At 32.9% G+C, this 21088-nt stretch overlaps 1 protein-coding gene across 4 annotated transcripts in view; it reads left to right on the top strand.

Annotated features, from left to right (window-relative positions):
* Nucleotides 1-7147: 7147 nt before the first annotated feature.
* LOC123702498 overlaps nt 7148-21088 on the top strand; it is a 95134-nt gene continuing 81193 nt past the window's right edge. For 2 of the 4 annotated variants that reach the window (XM_045650276.1, XM_045650274.1), the window contains exon 1: nt 7363-7886. The gene's annotated coding sequence lies outside the window, so the exon portion shown is untranslated. Of the gene's footprint in view, nt 7224-7362; nt 7887-21088 lie in introns of those variants that run through there. The other 2 variants (XM_045650275.1, XM_045650277.1) reach the window with 2 other exon arrangements.

Genomic DNA, 21088 nt, shown 5'->3' with positions numbered 1-21088 from the left:
TTTAAAGCGTGGTTCTCGAGTAGGTAGTTAATGTTTTCGTAATCCATACTTATATTATAAATGCGTAAGTTAACTCTGTCTGTCTGTCTGTTACTCAATCACGCCTTAACTACTGAACCAATTTAAATGAAATTATATACACATAGCCTACTTTTTACCCCGGGAAATAGGATAGGTTTTATCCCGGAAATCCCACGGGAACGGGAACTATACGGGTTTTTCGTTACTGCGCGGGCGAAGCTGCGGGTGGAAAGCTAGTTAACTATATTATGTATATAATTTGTAAAGACTTAAAAAGAAGAAGAAATACGTTTAATCATAAATACTTAGATACTTTTACAAATTTTCACTTATTATTTTACAGAAGGGAGAAGCCGCGGCCGTAAAGCTAGTGTAATATTATGTATACCTATATTGAAAAGAAAATGTGAAAGTTGATTAGTTTTCTAGTTTCCATAACTTTGCTCAGTTTGACTAGATGGCGGTGTTGGATATGGCCATGTATTTATTTACTTAGTTTTTATTGTGGACTAGATTTCCGCCCGCGGCTTCGCCCGCGTTTTCAATGAAAAACCCGAATAGTTTCCGTTCCCGTGGTATTTCCGGATAAATAATTTCCGGAATAAATATTTGAGAACCATCAAATCAAAAAATTTTATCCTTGTTATCTCTGTTAGCTACCACAATCGAGAGTTTCGTACACGAAATTATTCGGTGTCTCATCAAAATAAAGCTACAAACGGAAAATCAGCTTGATAGTAGTCACTTGCAAAAATGGGCGATGTATCCTGAACTAATTTCCATATTGTTTTTAAAAAAATAAGATCTAAAATTTTAAAATGACGCTCGTTCCGCGTCGCAACTCGCAACTCAAGACGCTAGTCTAGAAAAAAATAAAATGGCCGAGGGTATGGGGAAGGGGAAGGGTTTCTCGAAGTTAGTCCAACGCCATTTCGAAAATCGATGAAGCGACGCGTGTGTGAATTTCGAATGTCTATAAAATTTTATATTTTTCATCCAGTGTAAAATATATCTTACTACATAAAAATAAAGTTTAAACTAGGTTAGCAGCGTTTGCATGTGTGAGTGTACACATGGAACACCAAAATATTATATGAGGTCGACTCCCGCCAAAATAGATTTTACAGACGCGAAGTCATTATGACAATGTAGATTGCTTTTTTTTCAAAACAGGCAATGGTTCTAATTTTAATGGCATTACACTTTTTTAATCTATACTTAATAATTGTAATCTAAGCTTTATAATATTATAAAGCTGAAGTGTTTGTTTGTTTGAATGCGCTAACCTCGGGAACGGGTCCGATTTGAAAAATTATTTCGGTGTTAGATAGTTCATTAATCGAGGAAGGCTATGGGCTATATTATATCATCACGCTAAGAGTGCTAAGACCAACAGGAGCGGAGCCACGCGGGTGAAACCGCGCGGAGCAGCTAGTAGTGTATAAAAAAGGGTTGTTTTCACAACTAACCACCTTGCTTGGGTTCAAAAACCTCTAGCATACATGTGTTAGAAATGGTTATTTATAAACGTAGTAATTATAATCTGTTTACATTTATTTTTGTTAAGGTACGGAGGGTTCTGGCCTCTGGGTAGTTAGATACGAAGAATTATAAATGTTATGGTTCTTATTAGCCTCTATACTCGATTACTCGGTTTCATTATGTACATAGGTAGTCTATTTATCTATACTAATATTATAAAGCTGAAGAGTTTGTTCGTTTGTTTGTTTCAAAGCGCTTATCTCAGGAACTACTAGTCCGCTTTAAAAATTCGTTCGTTGTTAGATAGCCCATTTATTGAGGAAAGCTATACGCTATACAGCATCACGCTAAGCCAACAGTAAAATGAGCCACGCGGGTGAAACCGCGGAGCGCAGCTAGTATTATAATAATCCTACTATACACTAGTATAAGATAGGATTATCCTACTAATACGAAATTTTGTGTTGATGGAGGTATGTATCAATGTATGCATGTTTGTTACTCTTTCACGAAAAAATTACTGAGCGGATTTTGATGATACATTACAGTTATATAGGTTATAGATACGAATGAGCTATAGAAATTAGGAACATTCGATTTTTGTCCGCAGGTGAGCGGCAGAGCCAATAATATTATAAAGAGGTAACTTTTGGTTTTGTATGTATGTAATTATTTCACACAAAAGCTACTTACTTGACCGATTACAAAAAAATAGCCTACATTTTACACACATCAACTAGATAATATAAAGAATTTCATCAAATAGGTATCTAAAAATTTACAAGAAGTATCTAATACTTAGGAACCTATAATAATGGAAGACATATTAAATAACTTATTTTTAGATCTTTAATTATAGGAAAAAAATACAACGTTTATTTAAACAAAAGATGTTAATTTTTCGCATCGTCCGCGTCGTGGAAACATTATACTTAGGATGATAAAAATCTTCATCTTATAAAACTATTTATATCCATATTAATATTGATAAAAATCTAAGTAGGTATTAATAAAATCAGAGTTGAGACCACTTACATTAATTTACCGACGAAATATCGTTTCTAACTTAAAATTAAATGCTATTTTCCTTGCAAGTTTTCTTATTTCTTATATAAATTAGCTATGTTAACCAAGCATTGACCTATTATTACTACGTATGTAACCAAGACACTTATTTGTGTATAAACAATTATTAGCATTAATTTTATCAAAGCCAACTAATTCGAAATTTGAATGAACTATTTTTAAATCTCATTCCATTTCATTTTTAAATTTTATCTTGCCAGGAACATTTTTATACACGACAAAGGCTGTCTCAAAAAAGTTTTGTATTCAAAAAAATCACGACGAATGTTTATTGAAAAAAGTTTGTACCTATACATATAATGTTTATTTCCATGAAACCAATAAGGCCGTAAATTAAAATGCAACTGTATCTCATGGTGCAACTAGCACCGACCGTTATGTGAGAACTGGGCGCGCTGATTTTCCCATCTTTATCTATGTAAACGATTAATTCTTGAGATTTAATAGCTAGTTTTTGCCGGTGACTTTGTCTGTGTTTAAGAGAAATTGTATGACTATTGAGTTCTAGCGAGCGTTGTAGGTATTATAATAAGACTATTATAATAAGACTACTGTTGTATTGTAATATTTTTAAGGAAAATATAAACATTTTTTAACGCGATTTATTAGTTTTATTTTTAATCCCTTTGTTTTGCAGCGAGCGTGGACAGATAACTCGTAGGAAGAATACCTATTACGGTAAAAAGGCTGATAATAAATTACACCAATTAAAATGTAAGTAAACCTATAAAATAAGAATTAATAAATCTATCCCTATTAATATTATAAGTGCGAAAAAAAGCGTACCTAGGTAAGTACTAAACTTTCTGATAATAAAAGCACAGATTACTAAATATATTCTATACTAATATTATAAAGCTGAAAAGTTTGTTCGTTTGTTTGAACGCGCTAATCTCGGGTACTACTGGTCCGATTTGAAAAATTATTTCGTTGTTAGATAGCCTATTTATCGAGGAAGATTAAAGGCTATAGGTAATATATCATCACGCTAAGACCAACAGGAGTGGAGCCACGGGGGTGAAACCGCGCGGAGCAGCTAGTGTAGTTATAAGTTCTAACTTCTAAGAATGCAAATGCTATTAAGAGGAGGAACGGAAACTAATTGCCTAAATATGGACAAAAGACTTGTGTAGCTATAGCATAAAAATGCAATAGGTAAGTACTCAAAATTGCATTTCTCGCAAATAAATGTTATCAATGGTCTCCCGTTTCAAGTTTGACCTCGACACACACACACACACAGACACTCAACACACACATAGGTAATTGCCGTAAATGTAATTTCATTTGTCACCCGTTCTAAAATCATTTAAATTGTTCAAATTCGAATTTCAAAACGCAATTAACTAACATATAGACATTTCATGAATGAGTACATTCTTTGGTGGTATTGACAAAAACAATTGATGAAATATGTGAAATATTATGATACTAAAAATTTCCTCAGTATTGGGTTCAAAATTGTCGCGACGCAGTGAAATAAATCCAATAATTCTAAGAATAGAGCGAGCGCAAAAACATGCTGCAATTATAAGTAATTTGAGTAATAACGTATTTAAGGGTGGTTACATACGAGGCAGGTTTTGAAAACGCAACGATTAAATACAAACGGTTATTATTATATATTAGTTGTAAGAAAATTATAATGAGTGAGATATAATGTTTAAGATCTACATGGTACCTATTTGATGATCGTGCGTGTTTCATAGAAATAGAGGGGCTTTTTATAGACTTATTCTTGTTGATGTAGAAACCAGACCACAGAACCGTTTTTGATGGAATTTCTATGGAACCAACTGGAATGTATAAATCTTTCAAACATAAGATAATTTTGTAAATCCGGTTATAAATGAGTTTGTTCTGAGATAAAAATGATCATATCTATCCAGTTGTACTAAATTATACGTTGTGGGGAAATTTTATAATGATCACTGTAGTTATTTGTTTTTTTTTTATATCCATACTGAAAAAGGAGCTGGCTTTTTACGTGAGAATTGGCAGAGACACCTTCTAGGCATAAAGCTTTCGCATATGGACTGTCAGCTTTGGTGGATAAGAGATAAGGAAAGTTTTGATGGAGGAAATAAAGGTAAGTACTGGGCAACTAAAACGTAAGGAATGGGATACAATAAAGGGGTTCCCCTATCTACATTTCTAGCAGTAGAATTCACATGCTTCATTTCAGGACGATTATATATGGGGCTGGTAACTTCCCCAGTGTGAGCTTCATAAAGTATTTTCCTTATAAAACTTTTCGACAACAAGGAGTATTATATCAACCCTACCCTACCCATTATTATATCAACTAATAACTATCGTCAAAACCCAATTTCGTACGAATGTACGATGTAAGATAATATAATTAAACGTACTAATAGGTATGCAATCAAATAAAACAGAGGAACAATTATTGTTGTTTGTTGGGTGATTGGATAATGTAATTAATTAAAATTAAAGGTATTTATAAATTATATACAATGATTTAAAAAATTTAAATTTATTCAACAATAACTTATTAGGTAGTTTACTTAGCATACTGGTAACACTAGGTCATTTACTTAGCATTTTTTCTGCGTATATCTATTTATAGCTTTCTCTGAGATTGTTTCCACGTGTAAGTAAGTATATATAAATTTTAGATTAATGAACCGATTGAAAAACAAATACGAAACATACGAAATACAATTATTGGCAGATCTCAGTATATTTTATATACCTAAAGTTGGAAACCGCACATTTGCGATGGCGATTGAGAATCGAATTAAAAAATTAAATCAACATAATTTGTATTATCTATCACTCCTTTTCCAAAAATACATATTAATCAATTAAAAAATAAATAACGTGAATATTAATGATTAATTCTATTATCTATACAATTAATTTTAGCACACATATACAGGGTAACTTGGGTTAACACAAAGGATAGGTTTTATCCCGAAAAGTCCACGGGAACGAGAACTATTCGTGTTTTTCTTGAAAATGCAGGCGAAACCGAGGGCGGACAGCTAGTATAATATTTATATAATATAATAGCTGTGCCCCGTGGTTTCACCCACATTACTCCGCTCCTGATGGTGATGATGAAATTGATGATATACTAGCTTTCCGCCCGCGGCTTCGTCCGCGTTTTAAAGGAAAACCCGCATAGTTCCCATTCCCGTGGGATTTCCGGGATAAAACTTATCCTATGTGTAAATCCGAGTTACCCTCTATACATGTGTTCAATTTCAGTGACGCCATGTTTGCCTTGAGCCTAATTGTTCTGGTGAAGTAGTAGGTATGTTAAACGATATATTCGACACTTGTTGTAAAGTGATTTTACGTATAATATATTTTAAGTATATAAAAAATAGTACCTACCATATAATAAGAGCACTCCCTCATCACTGCAAATAACACAATTATTTTTATGAAATCAATTCACTTCCTATACCTATATAAATAAAAAAAATGAATAAAATTCCAATGTGTGTTAGTGCCAAACTCACCAAACACAATAATCTATTTGTTCACTATGAATTTGAAATAACAAAAATTTACATTGATATTATTTTATGAATTTTGTAAGTGACCAAAATGTAAGCCCACTTAGAAACAACTTGTTATAATAATAAATTATATCAAATCAATTGAAATTGACGATTCGTAATGACTTTAATCGGAAATTTTATATAATACCTATGTATTATGTTTTGATCTCACTAAATTTTTGCACATCTACCTTCATTTTAGTAAGTTACCTTATAATTGACAAAGTTTCACAAGTATGTTAAAGCGTCTAATACTTATTCAAATAACATTCCAACATCAATCTATCGAAAGAATAACAACGGTAATAAATAATATAAAACGTAATATTAATAATTTATTTTACATTAACTAATATGAACACTTTAAATTAAAAGTAATACAACATTCGATAAACTCATAAAAGAATAACTCAAAAACAATTCATCGCAATTAAGAACACGCATTAAGTAATTAAAACGCCATGTGTTTAAAACCCTAATCGAACGCGTAAAGCATTTTACAATTACAAAAACGTATAAAAAGCAAAACGAATTCCATTTAGTAATGGCCAGTTTCTATTTTCTAAATCTTAACATGAAAATTATAACTGTACTTCTAAGGGCATTAAAAAGTAAACGCGGGCATGACTCGAACAAAATATTAAATGAATTTTTAGATTATTGATTCCAAGTCGGTGACTATACAATTTTTATGTAATAAAAACGCACACACAACCAATGTTAGACACGAACTACACATACGGGAAGTCACGCACACGAACATAGAATTACATAGAAAAACAGCCGTTCTCCTATCACAGCTATATGTATAGAAAAAACTCAAAATATATGGCTTCGGCTTATTTCTTGATAGGAAAGTGAAACGGTAAAGTACGAAGACGGAAAGGTCATAAGATCTAGTTTCCTTCACATCGATTATACTTCTATCCCATTCTCGCATCCGACCGCTTTCGAGTTTTCCCGTACTCCAACTCAAAATACGCCAAAAATTACGTCGAGGCAAAATTCGAAAACAGTGTGTCGCGTTTCTGTCTACAGTTACCGCGCGCCAGCACCATTTATTATTTGGAATTTTCCAATTCACTGATTATTTTGCCATTCGTAAGTTTAACAAACAAATTCGTATCTGTTTAGCATTTTTTTCGCAAGTTGCGCCAAATATGAAAGTCGTAAGCCGAGTCGATAAGGTCGTTTTTAGTTCGCCGGCTGAAGATAATCCGGCCAATTTAAAAACACTAGACCGGAACCGCCTAACATAAGTTACATTTGACATTTGAAATCGGCCGTAGTATCATAGAAAATTCTGACAGTTCCGAACCATCACAAGAATAATGTCGTTTTTATTACATTTTTTGATAAATTATTATTCTAGTTTCGATCCGGCGGTGATACAACGGCCTTATCGATTTTCCTATTTAGCGCACCACAGTTTATTGTACTTTTTCGAAAGGTCTACGTTTGTGTGTCTAGCCGCTTTCAAAAATTATTTAAGTGTTTTCTCAACGGGTACAGACGTCGAATGCGTTCTCGTAAATTGGTAGTAATTCGATTCATTACAGTGATAAATATCTTGTTGGAATATGGGTTAGCAAGAGGAGGAATTATGTGACAGTGATTTTATGGTGTGTGTGTGGTGAAAATTGTTTTTACTATTTTGTATTAAACATTCCAATCGTGAAAGTGTTGTGTTTAGTGCGTACGGATGCCGATACCCTGTTTGAATCTTGGATGCATCGTGATTCGCCTCACATACTTACGTTACTTGTAAGTAAATTTATACTTGGCCACTACTGGTGTATTGATTAGAAAATTAAATATAAACTGGACCAAACAGGGTCAAAGTCCCGGAACAGTTGTTGATTTTCAACTGTTTCATTTTGTTATCAAATTATAACTTCGACTCTTGTTAATATTTTTAATCATTAACAAATAACAGTAGCAAACAATGTGACACAAAAAAATTCCATTATTTACGTTTTATTTTTCATTTATCTGTGTTTATTATGATTGTGGCATGAGTATGATGAATTACCAAAAATATAAAATATAAGTACCTATATGTACTCGTCTCGATAATAAATATATATAAATTAACGCAATTTTACATAGGTACATACTGTTTATATATATACTATATAAAATGCAGCACATATTAAATTTAAAATTTTATTAACATCCTTAGGTAATCGTTTATCAAATTTAATATGGAAATTTAGGTAATTACTAAGTGTTAGTCACACAAAGTTTTGCCAAAATATGTAAATTATATGAACATGTATGGGTATTCAAAATTAATCTCTATTGTAAATCGGAAAAATCTTGTTTTATGAAAATAACTTAACATATTTTATTCCATATTGCATATTTGGAGTTGGTTGTTGCTAGAAAAATCTAGTTTCTGTTAAAAATAACAAATTTTATTACTATCTATTAAGATATTTTCTTTAACTGGTTTTGTTAGGTTTTTGCACTGTAAAGGAACAATTTTCACTTCCTTCCATACAATAATTATCTCCTCTTACTTCCTGTGAATATTTAAATGTAGGTAGTTTGAATTAAGTTGTTTATAACATTATCTAGAATTACTGGAATAATTTTAAATGTTCCAACTTTATCTAAGTTGGATAGGAACGGATAGCCCAGATAGGAACATACTACTAAACAAGGAATTTTTAAGTTTCTCCTAATTTTAATTTGATTATAATTTCAGCTGAAACTTCACAGTTCTTCAGTAAAACCTGTATTTTTATAGTCTATAAAGAAATAATAGTAAAAACATTTTTATACACTTTGGCTTTTTTAAATCTCAACTTGTACTTGATCCTAATTACTGTGTCAATTAGACAAGGAGTTTTTGGAAATTTCCATATGTTTTTATGTTTTTGAATTTCCAATAGGTCTCAAATGAAAATCCTAGATTCTGTAGACTGTTTTGACCTAGATTTTTGATTTAGCTTTCCGGGATCAATTTGTTCTCTGTTACCATAACTTTGTCTGAATATACTTTATTATTATAAGAACATTTAAAAGGCACAGATAAGTAATAACTCAAAATATAATTAGGCAAGAAGAAAACTGTTATCCTATATGAATACTTGAAAAAAATCTATACTAATATTATAAAGCTGAAGAGTTTGTTTGTTTGAACGCGCTAATCTCAGGAACTAGTGGGCCGATTTGAAAAATTCTTTCGGTGTTAGATAGCTCATTTATCGAGGAGGGCTATAGGTTATATATCATCACGTTAAGATCAACAGTAGCGGAGTGATGCGAGTGAAACCGCGGGGAACAGCTAGTATACATTAAAATCATTTCAATAACGGTTTGAATTGTAACTGTATAAAAAAATTCCTTCCACATTGTTATACTTATGCTAATGTTAAGTTTTCTAAATTAAATAACTATTTAATTATTATATAAATTAATAATTAACTTCCTGTTGCTCATAATTAAAACATTATGTTAAGTTATTTGCGTTGAAATTATATTTTTATGTAAATATTCAGGTTTTTTTTTTACAATTCAACAATGTAGGGATATTGGCCCATAGCCCTTAGTGGGGACATTGAGCTAATAAACTAATCTTAAAGAAGTTTTGTCTTAATTTTGTCCCCATACTGTGGTATGGGGCTATACATAGGGTGTAAATATGAGGGATATTGGCCCATGGCCCTTAGTGGGGTGTACATGAGGTTGTACAAAACTTAAATATGTTTTGTCTTATTCTTGTCCCCATACTGGGGTATGGGGCAGATGCATTTCATGTCTCTTTCACTGATCTATTTTTTTATTTTTATATAATAACTAGCGGTCCGCCCCGGCTTCGCCCGTGGTACATATTCACGTATTCTCTACGTAAGAACCATTCTCGTACTTCAAGGAATATAATAAAAAAAGAATTAAAGAAATCGGTTCAGCTGTTCTAAAGTTATGCGCTTACATACACATTTTGGGATTCATTTTTATATTATAGACTAGCAGTCTGCCCCGTCTTCGTCTGTGGTACATATTTACGTTTTCTCTACATAAGAACCATCCTCGTACTTCAAGGAATATAATAAAAAAAGAATTATCGAAATCGGTTCAGCCGTTCACACGTGATGCCGTGACAACGCGAAACAGTTTCATTTTTATATATACAGTAGGTATGCTCTATATTTATACAAATCTATATATATAAAAGAAAGTCTGTATGTTCCAACACTTATAACTCGAGATCTGCTGAACCAATTTTCATGGTTTTGGATTTGTTGGATTTGTCACCGCCCAGAATAGAAGAATAAATCATAAAAACAACAAAAACTAGACGAATAAATATTTTCCGAAAATTTTGATTTTCGTACATGTCAATCCTGTCAATCCTGTCAAATACGGAAAATAATGTTTGACATTCATGCGTTCAAAAATGTATTATGTGTAAAATAATTAAAAAGTGAAAAGGGTGAATTAATATTGTTTGTATTTATTTTAAAATCAATTATTAAATTTTAAAAAGTGCAATAAAAGCACACACATAAAAATTCCTCAAATGTTTGTGCTTACGCGTGTTTTTAGAAATTTATAAAGTATTTTTGGTGGGGAAACTAACCAAGAAGGTTGGTTCGATTAATTATTGAAAAAATTCTATAAAAATGTAAAAATTCTGACAATTATATTTTGATGCGATTTCGTCGACTGCGTCAACAATATAAACAAGCTAAATTGCGTTTTGAAGATTGCAACCATTTATGCGATGCAATTAGCACAGAAGAAGATGCAGAAAATGTTGGTCTATTGATTATTTTACCGGCGACATACACAGGCAGCCCAAGTGAATATGCGCAAGATGCAATGACATTAATGAAACACATCTTTGGGATTATTCAATGCTGGATGTATTCAATCGAATGACAACAATCTGGCTTGCAGCATGCACATAATTTGATTAGTCGAAAGGATTCGGGCAGATAAAATATATGTGTGTGCGGGGATTGATAATCCTGAAACCGATCCAGACCGACATGACGTTGTTATCATGGACCGTGTGAAACAATCAACCACCAAACACCCTGCATGGTTGACAGCGAGTGTACCAAAAGGTATCCACGAAAATTGATGGCAGAGACCATCACAGCCAACGATGGTTACCCACTGTATCAGGGTCGATCGCCCAATGATAATGGTAGAATTATGACAACTAAAGTGAAACGAAACGATGGTGTGGTCGACAACAGTTAAAGAATGAAAAGAGTTAATCCATGCTGCACAACTTATTAAAATTCAATCATTTTTCTCTGAGACGTGTTTGAAGTAATAAAATAAAATACTATTACCTATCAACCCATATAAATATTTATTTTGTATCATTGTATTACGTTCATCAAAGCCTTAATTAGTTCAGCTAAAAGGTAACACAACATTCATTGACAGGGCGATACAAAGTTCGCCGGGACAGCTAGTTATATATAATATATTATTAGTTACGTAACGGCACCGGTTTCCGACTAGCCTCCTCTATCCGACCATTTTGATTTTTATTTGATAAAACGTTTAAAATACGCGCGACACTCGTGAAACTGAAGGCTTTCGATCCAATCACTTATCGTACGTCATCTGTCCAAAATTGGGTTTCAAATTTTAACCGACATCTCGTCAATCCAAGAAAAGCTAGGCGAGGGTGTAGTTTGTATTGAATTGAATGCGAAAAAAACATAAAACGGTGAAAATGAACATTTGGATTTTTACGCTAAATACTCTGGTAAGTTTGTGGTTAATTTACTTTGAACGTTTTATTGGTGTTTTAAATTATTAATTTTAAAATATACATGCAAAGATAGCGTGTTTTTATAGGTTTTTTGGACAAATAATTATGGACGGAATGAGGAGCTTTTCAAAATAACAACATTCCGAAATCCGACCGAATCGGTCGGTAAACGGAATTTCGCACTTTGTAAAAGAAGGTAATTATCTATTATGCATGTTGTTTTGTGGAGGTTTCGTATTAAGTTATTTATTCTAAACGCTATGCTTACATACTACACCTGTATGCGACCAATGCTAACTTTAATGGATTATTTGTAATATACGTTTTAACTGACACTCTTTTTTGATTTTTTTGTTATTCATTTACAAAGACCGGTCTAGTTTAAAAACCCTATATTTTACGTTTATGACACATTATTGCATAACTACGAAATTGTGAGATCTTTATAAGTGTACATATGAAATAGAAATGAACTAAAAATGAATATCAATTTCGGTTTAGAGGCTTTATTACGCAAATTTAGGTTTGGTCGGAATCTAGGTGCCATATATTTTCCTGTTTCCGTCCAACTGGGTTGCTTTTGCTTGCGCTGAGCTTGAGTGAAATTGCATGCGTTTATTTCAGGTCATCATCATGAGTGATAAAAAAGAGGCTGAAGTATTCTCATTAGCTGAAATAATACTTTTGGTGAAATGGATTTTAGAATTGGGCAAAGTAGTCAATGGGACATTCTAATTTAATGTGGATGACCAGTGAGGCATTTTATGAGTTTGAGTAAATGTAATTTTAAACTACTACAGTCTAACATAGAGTTAGTTTTTGTTATTATAATAAATGCTCAAATATTATTTAAAACTAGCGGTCCGCCCCGGCTTCATCCGTGGTACTTATTTAAAATATCTCTCCATAAGAACCATCCTCGTACTTCAAGTAATATAATAAAAAAAGAATTATCGAAATCGGTCCACGCGTGAAAAGCAGTGAAAAGACGAAACGGGTTTTTACGAATTTCCATTGTATTTCTATTATCATAAAGTTGATTTTAGTAGAAAATATTTGACTGGTCGGAATCTAGCTACTCAGTGGTCGGAAACACGTGTATTTGTACTCAGTCGGTCGGAAAATGGTGCTTGTAATTAATTTCCAGTCGTGACAGTTAAAATCCAAATTTAGGTAATAAAAAGCCATTATGAAATACAATTATGTGCATATTTTAAAATATAAGTTCGTAATCTTTCATAATATCATTTTTTCTTATGACCTCTAGAGTATTTAATTTATCTTTTAAAGGATTCATTTAGCCGTATCAATCAGTGGTCGGTATTCGGTGCCATTACGTTATATAATTAATAAAATTGAATTTATTAAAGGAGACGATTTTTTTTGTTTGTAGAATAGGCCCACCTCAATTTCTTAGCGTATATTAATGAAATGTGTGTTAATTTTTTCCTTGAAGTCCCAAGATTACAGTGGTGACATTACTTTTACATGTTTTAACCGGAATCTTTAGAAACACGATGTGCAAACATTCACCTCATTCCTACATAAAAACTAACTGATAATGAGAGATTTGTCTTGTGTGACCCATCCGAATCATTGGGTTTAAATATCATATATTTAAATGAATGAATAAATAATAATTAGAAAACATCACATACATTGTCACGATTCCAAGCTCGGAAATCGGAAACAGCGAAGTTACCACAAACACAGAGACCCGATTTGGATATAAATACACACACCGGCACAATTAGCGGAACAGAAACCGATACGCGAGAACATCGTCTGGGATTTGAACGAATGGCAGCAGGTTCTCTTTACTGATGAGTGCAGAGTTCTTTTAAAACAGATCAATGGGAGACAGCGAATATGGAGACACAGAGGAGAACGCCAAATATAGTCTAATTTTGAACACACAGTGGCTTATGGTGGCGGCTCGATAATGGTTTGGGGAGGGATATGTTTGAGAGCTCGCACGGAGTTATTGATAGTCACAGGAGGGACCATGACAGCAGATAGGTACATCAGAGACATCAATCGATTGAATCGATCGATCAATAAACGATCAATCGATCGATCAATAATCGATCAATCGATCGATCAATCAATCGATCAATCAATCGATTAATCAATCAATCGATCAATCAATCAATCGATCAATAATCGATCAATCAATCAATCAATCAATCGATTGAATCGATCAATCAATCAAAGGATCAATAAATCGATCAATCAATCAATCAGTCGATCAACCAATCAATCGACTGAATCGATCAATCAATCAATCGATCGATCAATCGATTGAATCCATCAATCTATTGAATCGATCAATGATCAATCGACTGAATCGATCAATCAATCGATCAATCAATCAATCGATCAATCAATAAATAAATAGATTGAATTGATCAATCGATCGATCAATAAACGATCAATCGATTGAATCGATCAATCAATCGATCGATTAATCGATTGAATCGATCGATCAATAATCGATCAATCGACTGAATCGATCAATCGATCAATCAATCAATCAATCGATTGAATCGATCAATCAATCGATCGATCAATCAATCGATCAATCAATCGATCGATTCATTTGATTGATTGATTGATCGATCGAATGATCGATCGATTGATTGATTGATCGATTATTGATCGATTGATTGATCGATTGATCGATCGATTGATCGATTATTGATCGATCGATTAATCGATTCAATCTATTTATTGATTGATTGATTGATCGATTCAATCGATTGATCGATTCATTTGATTGATTGATTGATCGATCGAATGATCGATCGATTGATTGATTGATTGATCGATTATTGATCGATTGATTGATCGATCGATTGATTGATTAATCGTTTGATTGATCGATTGATTGATCGATTATTGATCGATAGATTGATTGATTGATCGATTATTGATCGATTGATTGATCGATTCAATCGATTGATTGATTGATCGGTCGATTGATCGATTCAATCGATTGATTGATTGATCGGTCGATTGATTGATCGATTCAATCGATTGATTGATTGATCGATTATTGATCGATTGATCGATCGATCGATTGATTGATCGATTCAATCGATTGATTGATTGATTGATTGATCGATTGATCGATTATTGATAGATCGATTAATCAATTCAATCTATTTATTGATTGATTGATTGATCGATTCAATCGATTGATTGATTGATCGATTCATTTGATTGATTGATTGATAGATCGAAAGATCGATCGATTGATTGATTGATTGATCGATTATTGATCGATTGATTGATCGATCGATTGATTGATCGATTGATTGATTGATCGATTGATTGATCGATTATTGATCGATTGATTGATCGATTCAATCTATTTATTGATTGATTGATTGATCTATTCAATCGATTGATTGATTGATCGATTCAATCGATTGATTGATTGATTGATTGGTTGATCGATTGATTGATTGATCGATTGAGTGATCGATTCAATCGATTGATTGATTCAATCGATCAATAAACGATCGATCGAACAATAAACGATCAATCGATCGATCAATAATCGATCAATCGATTGAATCGATCAACCAATCAATCGATCAATCAATCGATGAATCAATCAATCGATCGATCAATCCATCGATCAATCAATCAATCAATCGATCGATCATTCGATCGATCAATCAAATGAATAGATCAATCAATCAATCGATAGAATCGATCAATCAATCAAAGGATCAATAAATCGATCAATCAATATATCAGTCGATCAACCAATCAATCGACTGAATCGATCAATCAATCGATCGATCAATCGATTGAATCGATCAATAATCGATCGATCAATCAATCAATCGATCAACCAATCAATCAATCGATTGAATCGATCAATCAATCAATCGATTGAATCGATCAATCAATCAATCGATTGAATCGATCAATCCATCAATCAATAAATAGATTGAATCGATTAATCGATCGATCAATAATCGATCAATCGATCGATCAATCGATCAACCAATCAATCGATCAATCAATCGATCGATCAATCAATCGATCAATCGATTGAATCGATCAATAAATCGATCAATCAATCAATCAGTCGATCAACCAATCAATCGATTGAATCGATCAATCAATCGATCGATCAATCAATCGACCAATAGAACGATCAATAATCGATCAATCAATCGATTGAATCGATCAATCAATCTATCAATCAAATGAATCGATCAATCAATCAATTCATCAATCAATCAATCCATCAATCAATCAATCGATTGAATCGATCAATCGATCAATAAATCGATCAATCAATCAATCGAATGAATCGATGGATCAATAATCGATCAATCGATCAACCAATCAATCGATTGAATCGATCAATCAATCGATCGATCAATCGATTGAATCAATCAATCGATTGAATCGATCACTCAATCGATCAATCAATCAATCGATTGAATCGATCAATCAATCGATCAATAATCGATCGATCAATCAATCAATCGATCAATCAATCAATAAATAGATTGAATCAATCAATCGATCGATCAATAAACGATCAATCGATCGATCAATAATCGATCAATCGATTGAATCGATCAATCAATCAAAGGATCAATAAATCGATCAATCAATCAATCAGTCGATCAACCAATCAATCGATTGAATCGATCAATCAATCGATCAATCAATCGACCAATCGAACGATCAATAATCGATCAATCAATCGATTGAATCGGTCAATCAATCTATCAATCAAATGAATCGATCAATCAATCAATCCATCAATCAATCAATCAATCAATCGATTGAATCGATCAATCGATCAATAAATCGATCAATCAATCAATCGATTGATCGATTCAATCGATTGATTGGTTGATCGATTGATCGATTATTGATCCATCGATACATTCGATTGATTGATTGATCGATTTATTGATCGATTGATCGATTCAATCGATTGATTGATTGATGGCTTGATTGATTGATGGATTGATTGATTGATCGATTCATTTGATTGATAGATTGATTGATCGATTATTGATCGTTCGATTGGTCGATTGATTGATCGATCGATTGATTGATCGATTCAATCGATTGATTGGTTGATCGACTGATTGATTGATTGATCGATTTATTGATCCTTTGATTGATTGATCGATTCAATCGATTGATCGATCGATTGATCGATTATTGATCGATCGATTGATTGATCGATTCAATCGATTGATTGATTGATCGATTGATTGATCGATTGATTGGTTGATCGATTGATCGATCGATTGATCGATTCAATCTATTTATTGATTGATTGATTGATCGATTCAATCGATTGATTGATTGATCGATTCAATCGATTGATCGATCGATTGATTGATCGATTCAGTCGATTGATTGGTTGATCGACTGATTGATTGATTGATCGATTTATTGATCCTTTGATTGATTGATCGATTCAATCGATTGATTGATTGATCTATTCATTTGATTGATTGATCGATCGAATGATCGATCGATTGATTGATTGATTGATCGATGGATTGATCGATCGATTGATTGATTAATCGATTGATTGATCGATTGATTGATCGATCGATTGATTGATCGATTCAATCGATTGATCGATCGATTGATCGTTTATTGATCGATCGATTGATCGTTTATTGATCGATCGATTGATTGATTCAATCTATTTATTGATTGATTGATCGATTGATTGATTGAATGATTGATCGATCGATTATTGATCGATTGATTGATCGATTCAATCGATTGATTGATTGATCGATTATTGATCGATTGATTGATCGATCGATTGATTGATCGATTCAATCGATTGATTGATTGATCGATCGATTGATTGATTAATCGATTGATTGATCGATTGATTGATCGATCGATTGATTGATCGATTCAATCGATTGATCGATCGATTGATCGTTTATTGATCGATCGATTGATCGTTTATTGATCGATCGATTGATTGATTCAATCTATTTATTGATTGATTGATCGATTGATTGATTGAATGATTGATCGATCGATTATTGATCGATTGATTGATCGATTCAATCGATTGATTGATTGATCGATTATTGATCGATTGATTGATCGATTCAATCGATTGATTGATCGATCGATTGATTGATCGATTCAATCGATTGATTGATTGATTGATCGATTGATCGATTCAATCGATTGATCGATCGATTGATTGATCGATTCATTCGATTGATTGATTGATCGATTGATTGGTTGATCGATTGAACGATCGATTGATCGATTATTGATCGATTGATTGATCGATTGAATCGATTGATTGGTTGATCGACTGATTGATTGATTGATCGATTTATTGATCCTTTGATTGATTGATCGATTCAATCGATTGATTGATTGATCGATCAATCAATCAAATGAATCGATCAATCAATTAATCGATCAATCAATCAATAAATAGATTGAATCAATCAATCGATCGATCAATAATCGATTCAATCGATTGATCGATTCAATCGATTGATCGATTGATTGATCGATTATTGATCGATCGATTGATCGATTATTGATCGATCGATTGATTGATTCAATCTATTTATTGATTGATTGATTGATTGATCGATTGATTGATTGATCGATCGATTATTGATCGATTGATTGATCGATTCAATCGATTGATTGATTGATCGATTGAGTGATCGATTCAATCGATTGATTGATTCAATCGATTGATTGATCGATTCAATCGATTGATTGGTTGATCGATTGATCGATTATTGATCCATCGATTCATTCGATTGATTGATTGATTGATCGATTTATTGATCGATTTATTGATCGATTGATCGATTCAATCGATTGATTGATTGATGGATTGATTGATTTATGAATTGATTGATTGATCGATTCATTTGATTGATAGATTGATTGATCGATTCAATCGATTGATTGATCGATTATTGATCGTTCGATTGGTCGATTGATTGATCGATCGATTGATTGATCGATTGATCGATTATTGATCGATTTATTGATCGATCGATTCAATCGATCAATAAATCGATCAGTCAATCAATCGATTGAATCGATCAATTAATCAATCTATAATATCGATCAATCAATCGATTGTATCGATCAATTAATCTTTCTATCAATCAATCAATAAATAGATTGAATCAATCGATCAATCAATCAATCAATAGATCAACCGATCGATCAATAAACGACCAATCGATCGATCAATAATCGATCAATCGTTCAATCAATCAATCGGTACAAATGAAATTAAAAGCGGTACATTCTGGTACGAACCTAGTATAATCGAATAGAATTGAGAAACACTCATTTTTATTCAGTTAGTCGAATTTTCTTTAGTATCTTCATGTATATTTATATAAACGTGAATATTAGTTTTTTGATACCTATATTTTTTTCGGTTCTGATAACGGTACAATCCGGTACAAACGAAATGCTTTGAGTTAGCATTTAAAAAAATGCTGTATTTCTAGGTCGGCATCGAACTATATAACTACGATCCTGGGTTTCCCCCCACCTCTTTAGGGTACAAACGAAATAAAAAGCGGTACATTCTGGTACGAACCTAGTACAATCGAATAGAATTGAGAAACACTCATTTTTATTCAGTTAGTTGCCAACTTCACATAGGTTCGTTCTATCATTAAAAATGTACTTTTGGTTCAAAATTCAATGTTGGTAGTAAATCTCGTCACTCGTCAGGGTCTAGGAAACTGCTGACGGGACACGGCGGAACACAGTGGAGTTTAGTCGGTAGGTCCCTGCACTCAGCAGGGTGAGTCCGACATAACCCAGGGCTCTTTCCCCGAGTGCCCTGGGTATGCCTAAATGCATTCTCCACTATAAAAAAAGGGTCTAGGAAACTGCAGTGCACTATAGACATAATATTATGGTGCATACGCCACACGCATAAGAATACAAGTGCATTTATCATTTTTAGGTAACTACCTAGTTCTATTAAGTATTCCTATGCACGAAAAATACAACGAATGAAGGATCGGGTGTAGGATTGACATCTTTCTTTGCATGCTTTTTGTAGTCACCCGGTATTAAAGCTAGAAATCGATACGATCCTGTAAATTTTATGTTAGTGCTGATTTACACAGGGTCAGTAACTGACTACAAATTCGAGGCAAATCAGTGCTGACCCGAAAAAAAACCCTGTGTAAACAGATTTGAAGTCAGTACAGAGGCTTGAAGTCTATGTAAACAGTCAAAGTCAGTCGCGGCGCCGAAATTCGGCTCCGCGACTTACTCGTCTACTGACCCTGTGTAAATCAGCACTTACGTATAGTTATGTATTACGAGATCCTGTAAATTTTATGTTACATATTTAATTATTTAGCCTTGCACGTGAGTGATTCGGCACAATTTTCGAAAACTATATTTTGTGGTTGTCCATTTCAAATAAATAATTTTCAAACAAACTTTCAAGTTGTCCTTCTTATATATTATAATAATAGTTTAGATCACTATAGATAGATAGATTCCAAATTTACGTGCGGCGTTGCCCTGCGCACCCGCATCGTGTCACGTGATTGAAAATACTTTACTGAAATATAAATCTTAAAGTTATGCTTTTAAAGTCGTTTTTACTTTAAGCGGAAAGGTGAACGCAATGTATAACTGCACTCATTTTTGCTGTGATAAATAATTGTGAATATTAAAATGAACCTTATTAAATGGTATTAATAAATTTAGTTTTTGCGTAATATAAAGTGCGCACAAAATTGAACAGTGCGCTTGTTTTGCTCTCGATTCTAACTAATCTATTTTAAATCTTTAACGAAAATGTAACAAGTCGAATTATGAACACAAAGTTAAAAGTTAAAGTTAATTACAAAAATGTCTAGAGGACATAATTAGTTATATTGATATTTCGACCAAAATTCCATTTGAAAAGATTTTATTGGCCTGTTGGTGTATTTACCGAGTATGATACCGAAACTGCTGCATGGATTTAAATGAAACTTAGCATGCTTTCAGTTCATTTTAGGATTTATTTTTTCCAAAAGCACAAAAATACGGTTGTGAGCCTACGGAGCAGCGTTTCGCGGGGCTCCTATTTCTGTGTAGTTGAAAATACAACGAACCTTACCTAACCCACCCCTTTATCCACACCAAAATTTTCTGATTACGAATTCTCGACTTATTACAAAATGCCGAGCGTTTGTAAACG

The sequence above is a fragment of the Colias croceus genome, chromosome 23 (genome assembly GCF_905220415.1).
Source record: "Colias croceus chromosome 23, ilColCroc2.1".
NCBI classification, from domain to species: domain Eukaryota; kingdom Metazoa; phylum Arthropoda; class Insecta; order Lepidoptera; family Pieridae; genus Colias; species Colias croceus.
Note: the sequence above shows the minus strand (reverse complement) of the source record. Positions and strands in the feature narration are given on the sequence as shown.